General features: G+C 40.3%; 1 protein-coding gene across 29 annotated transcripts in view; it reads left to right on the top strand.

Moving 5' to 3' along the window:
- Nucleotides 1-288: 288 nt before the first annotated feature.
- The window catches only part of LOC6534555 (glutamate-gated chloride channel), a 55376-nt gene continuing 49389 nt past the window's right edge, over nucleotides 289-6275 (top strand). For 3 of the 29 annotated variants that reach the window (XM_039374915.2, XM_039374910.1, XM_002095195.4), the window contains exons 1-2: nucleotides 4407-5172; nucleotides 5317-5652. The gene's annotated coding sequence lies outside the window, so the exon portion shown is untranslated. Of the gene's footprint in view, nucleotides 720-4395; nucleotides 5173-5316; nucleotides 5653-6275 lie in introns of those variants that run through there. The other 26 variants (XM_039374913.1, XM_039374928.1, XM_039374907.2 and 23 more) reach the window with 20 other exon arrangements.

Genomic DNA, 6275 nt, shown 5'->3' with positions numbered 1-6275 from the left:
TGCCACGTGCATCCGCAAAGGATTACGTCACTTGCCGCCACGTCTCCAACGACACGGAGGCTGACCCTCGGCCATCAGCTGTTTTTACGGACGAAGGATGAGTGGGAGCAGCGGAGGCAGAGGGGCCAAGGGGGCCACATGCCGCATGCACTGGCGGCAATCAGCTGTGGAGCTTTGGGGCACTCGGAAAGCTGCCCAATTCGAGGAGCTTCGGAGAGAGCCGGCGGAGAGCTTTGGCTCCGAATGGGAAATAGGAGGCGACATCGAAAAGCAAGCGGCGCACCAGAGACTTTTCGGTGTTCGCCGCGCTTCGTCATCCTGCTTTTCCGCTTTTCCGAATCGAAAATGCGTGCCAAACTGCATGAAAAGGAAAACTTGGTCAGTTGAGGTCTCAGTTCGGGTCGGGTTTGCAATTCAACAGCACTGCGGAAGCGGAGAAAACTCGTCGCCAGAGCGGACGGGCCAAACAATAAGCCAGCGTAGTAATATCGACTTCACACCGCCCTCGATATATATATTATATATATGATATTCGCCAGAAAACGGTATCGGAATGAAATCCAAAAGAGCCAACCCATTGAGGGGCTAATCCAATGCGTTGGAAAATGATTGAAAATCGCGTGGAAAGTGCAGTGTGCGAATTGAAATGTGTATTTGTGTTTTGAATTTTTAACGCTCAACCCAAGTGTTTCCATTTTTTGCAGTGAGTGAGTGAGCGAGTGAGTTATGTAAAGCTCTGGTGTTGGGTTCTTTTTGGTTCTTCGCGTTGGGTGCGGGATAGTAACCCACACTCACACCCCCGCCCACAACAATAACAACAACAACAATTGTGGCAACTGCACCACCAGCAACAACAAAAAGAACAACGAGCGTGTGAAGCGACAATAAGCGTTGCAAGATTGAGTGGCTTCAAGAAATGTGGTCATTAAAAATTAAAACAAGAGAATTAGGATGCAAAGAAATGGGATTTCAAACCAGGATTGTCCTGGCGGTGGAAATTAAGTATACGCACCCACGGATTACTGCTAATTTATGCATGAACTTGAAATCTTGACAATTTTAGTGCATTTTGGCGTGCTGAGCGAAAATAAGTTTACGAAGTACTTAAAAATAGTTAAACCCATTTCAAGGCCAAAAAATAAAAATTTTAAAAATGTTAGATTTGACAGTTTAAAAAACCACAATATTTAAAAATCTGAAGAGTTGGAAGTACGCTTTCTTATTTTTTAATAATCACTACTATAACCGACTTTACTTAAAGACAATTATTCAAAGAAATTAAAAAATTTACCGAAATATAAAAATATAGGGGTTCAAAAGTATTTCTTCGAGATATTAAGTATACGCACCAGGGCCCAAGTCTTGCAGAATGTAGAATCTACAAATATGAATAAAATCAAAAACTACCTAACAACAATTCCAAAATGTAGTAGAAGTCTTTTGAATTAAATAAATATATATTACAAATAAAAAAAAATATTTATCAGATTCTTTATAAAATTCTTGTTTTTGCACATTCTTAATCAGAGAAAGTGTAAGCGAGGTTGTATCAGTGCATTACAAGAAAAGTATTTAATGTTGGAAAACTTAGCAGACATGCAATCCAGAACTTAAGTTAAGGAAACTCTGCCCAGACCCACTAAATTGTATATAAAGCCCAAAGTTATCGCTGCTTACACCGCGTGGGTAAATCAATCAAAAACCATTTTCAGTTGCTTCAATCCCCGGCAATCAGCCCATTGAGTAAGCTTTGTGTATCATAACACAATCAGTTTGGGTATCGGCATCAATTACCAATTATAACTTGACAATAAAATCGCCAAGTGTCCGCATAAAGAGCCCAAAAGCCACACACACACAACCGCCAATCAATTCTCTTTTAGCGGTCTCCGACTATTTTTAGTTGCACTTGCTTTCCTTTTTTCAGGTTTTTCTGTTTTTTTTTTAAGTTTATTTTACTTTGCACAATATTAGTGTCAAGGTGCAGCCAGTGCACAGAGACAGAGATGGAAATAGAGTCTGAGACAGAGACGGCGACAGTCGAGCCAAAAGAACAAGTCAAGAAAGCGCAAAAAGAACCAAGCAAAGGGGGTTCCCCTTTTCTTGGCGGCGGCGACGACATCGCGAGAAAGCAACACACGAAAAGGTGGCTATCAAAAAATAATAACAAATACAACCACACGGCGAGGAGGGTAGGGGAGGGTAGGGGCGGTGTAGGTGCATTTGGGGGTGACAAGTGGGCGAAAAGGGGGGATCTCCTCAAGACTTGTCACATCGAAGAGAATGAAATTGAATTTATGTCTTGGGTGGGTTGCCTTCAATGACAATTAGGCTGCTATAACCGCAGGTCTCTCTATATATGCTAACGCTAAGAGCACTGGTAACGGTAAAGCTATAGCCCACAGCTAACAGCCAAGAGCTAATGCCAACGTAACGGAACCGTGGCGCGTGTTTCGTTGGAAGGTAAATCGCGTTAGCAACAACAACAAGGATACGCAGGGCTCAGTTTTCAGGCGGCGACCCACATTACTTAAATTACGAACTACACGCAAAGTCGCCGAAAGCCCACACACAACTGGGAAAAGTCACACACGCTGGTTAGTCATTCCCTCAGTCAGTCAGTCAGTCAGCCAGTCAGTCCGTAAGTCAGTCACTCAGTCAATCATTATCCAAAATGTCCTATGCGTCAGCTAGTATGTGACCTACACTCTAAGGATAATTTTGTGTTTTCGAATTAAGTGTTCCTTATTTCAAGCTAGGATCGTTTTCAGGGAAAGGTAACAAAGTAAAATTAACCCACATATTCAAAATATGTAGATAAGAAAAAGGAAACCTTTTTAGTGTATGATCGACTTCCAAAGTTGGCATTTTATATAAATAACAATACATGACAGTAAATATAATAATATTTACCATAATCACAGTATTTTCTTTGAATACATGTACTTGGAACTAGATCTAGAAAACAGAAAATAACTTCTTAGAAATGCGGTTAAATTTTGGAACTATTCTTTTTGAATAGTGCATTGTCCTCGTCCTTGCCACATTGCGTGCTCCTGGGTGGAGCCTCCGCCACAGAAGAAGAAAAGTGGGTACGGGATATGGGGGCAGCGGGAAGGCGGGACCAGGAGACATGTTGCATATTTCGGGGCGTGTTGGCTGCTAGACAAAAATGTCGTTTTCGTCGAAATTCCCGGCATTCCAATGCCGTGTTAAGGACAGACATTGAAACAAAGGCATTTGTTTGACCGCCACCCTCGCAGTAATGAGATGAAAAACACCGAAATATACCCAGCATTTTGGCATTTGTGTAGCGACGAGCGGGTAAATTTGTTTTAACAAAAAACACAATTAAATTAGATATAGTGTTCCTTGTTTTTGGCTTGTTAAATGCCGAACCGTCACCCATACACATGGTATATTTTCTAGGTTTTGCTTTGGTCCGAAGCTTCGCATTTTTGCATTTCTCTTTGCATTGCTTTGGTTTATTTTTAACAGATTTTCTCGGAGCGGGTGAACAATTCCCACCTTTTATTACATTGTCTGCCGCAGATGATGCGAAATAAATGGATGATAAGGCCAAGACCGACGTTATTTACGATCTCTTTGGTAAATACAAATGGGCTACCTTTTCCTATGGCCATTTCTATAGTAAAATTCCAAAAACTGCATCATAAACGCTATATATATTCAAGTTGGCAACGATTTGTCGATTTGCAATGCCAATTCAATCTACTGCCAAACGGTTTTTTTTCTTGTATATCATATTATTTAAGCGCACTATTTTCACGCAAATACTCGCACGCTTGGCAATAATAAAGTGTATAAATAAATAAAAATAGTTCATTGAGGCAGAAGACAAACACGATTTTTACAGCCTGTGCTGTTTATTCGCATTCACATTCAAGGGGTATGTAAAATACATGTCAGTATAGGAAGTGCTAGAAATTATTTATTAATGAATCGCTGGGAACAGGCAAGTGTACAAATATAGGGCGTATGGACAGTTTAAGGTGGCTGAGTTGAATCCAAATGAATAATAGAATAATGATATTGGTATGAGGAACTCGGGAGAAATATTTTCTTGACTTAGTGTTAAAAGAGGTAAAGAGCAGCTCATTTTAATAGTAAGACTCTAAAAGTTTACAACCAGCGTCCTTTTACTTTTGTACATACTGAAAATCTATCAGTTATTTTTATATATTCTCCATTTCAAGTGTTTCTTTCTCTTCTCTTTTAAAAAAGTATTGGGCCACTATATAGTTTAAAGTAAAAATTAATTCCACACATAAATTTTAATTTTTTATTAAATGTAAAAAATTGTATTACTATTTTTACTATATTTTTATATTTTGTATTTTGAAATGGTAATACAATTTTTGTTCTACAATTTCCTTTTCTTACTCCAATGCTTTATCAATAAGCCAGATTCAAACTTAGAATCAGTTTTCCGAACTTTCAGACGTTTTACTCAGACTTTAGGTTACTTTAAAACTTCAGCTGCTCTCGACCTCTTCAACTCTACCAGATCCCATTATAAATTTTCCCCCAAGACGCAGCCTGTCGCCCCACCGACTTTTATCTGGGTCCCAACTCTACATCACTTTCCATAAGTTTCCACCTCAAGGCAAGTGTTCCTTGCAGCTTTGCCCGCTAACTGCTTGGCAAATTGCTGCCACTTACATAAGCTGCTCGACCGTCAGTTACTCAAAGGAAATACAAAAGTTGTTGGCCAAAAAGTGGCGCCAAATGAGCAGCAGCAGAGCGAAGGTACAAACGGAAAATCGGAAAACTTTAGCATACATTGCTGGGCAGTTAGGACGTCAAAGTAAACAAAACAATCGTAAAAGACGACTGCGAATGTGGGAACAAAACACACAAAGGAGGAAGCAGAAAAAACAGGCAGAGGAACAGAGTGAGAGAAATAAAGAAAATCACATGGCCAGGCATAAAGCGTCAAAAGTTGGCCAAAATAAGGCGAAATAAAATAAAAAGTGAAATAAAACCGGGGGTGTGAGGCCAGAAGCTGTTGTTTTTGTTGTTCGAGGGGCGGTTTCAAAGGACCTAACGCCCCAGCCCCAACACTAGTGCAAATCAAAAGAAAAACGACGAAAGCGAAAAAAAGAGAAATATACATTTCAAAGTGTCGTACCTTGTCGGCTGCACGCGAGTGTGAGTGCAAAGCGCGGTCTATGTGTGCGTGCGTGTGTGTGTGTGAGTGTGTGTGTGGCGTTCGTCAGGCGATGTGATGCGTGTCCTTGCAACTTTCGGCTCGTCCCCTCTCGCTCACTCACCCCTTCTCGTTCACTCGCACAGGCCACAGCCAGCGGCAATTGCACATAAGTTGCAACAAGCAAAGTAACAACTACAACAAGAGCAAAAACAACGTAACAAAATAGGTAAAACAGTATAAACAACACAGCATTGTAAGCTGGCTGCAAGGCGTTGCCAGATTGTTGGCCAACAGCAACAGCAACAACCACACTAACAACGGCTACAGCAGTACTACAACAACGACAACCACAACAATTGCCCAAAGGGCCAAATGAACGTTGTCGGCTAGTCCGTCTGTCGCCCGCTTGGTGGCGCTAGCTAGCTGGCTGAGCAGCAACAACTCTGCGTGCTGCCGCTGGAAATCCTGTCGCTAATTAGGTAAGTCACTGCCATTCGACCGCAAGGAGTGTGTCCTTTGTGGTCAGGAGGCGATGGTCAGGGGGCATATTATTTCATTTCGGGGACGGACTGTAATTATGGCAATTTACGTCAGCCGCGAGTGCAGTAAATGTTACACATACGCCACGTGGCCACTAGCTTATTTTAATTCGTAAACGTATTTTATTTTGGCCTTTCTTATTTAAATATTTAGTTGTTTATCGCGTTTATGTGTTTAGCTCCGATGTTTTAAATCACTGAAATATTTATATAAAATATAAAACTTTTTCTTAATATGTATATTGATGGAGAGAGCTTTGAATTAAAAATAATAATAATAATAATATGTATGAATAATATTTATTCCTATCATAGATGATAGAAAAATTCGTGTCCATTATCCCTGATCGCAGAATATAATTTTGTTAATTATGACATATAATAATATAATTATTGTATAACCATGCTTAAAGGCTATTCAAATTTGGAGTAAATTGTTTTCAATTATTTCCTTCTTGTTTGCAACGGAAGAGAAGATAAATTTTCCATTTCTTTTAATCGCATATTCCCCTCTATAGTCGATGCACGGAGCAGAACGAAAAAGCTATTGAGCCGATTTTTCC

The sequence above is a fragment of the Drosophila yakuba genome, chromosome 3L (assembly GCF_016746365.2).
Source record: "Drosophila yakuba strain Tai18E2 chromosome 3L, Prin_Dyak_Tai18E2_2.1, whole genome shotgun sequence".
Taxonomy (NCBI): domain Eukaryota; kingdom Metazoa; phylum Arthropoda; class Insecta; order Diptera; family Drosophilidae; genus Drosophila; species Drosophila yakuba.
This window is presented reverse-complemented; position numbering and strand designations above follow the sequence as displayed.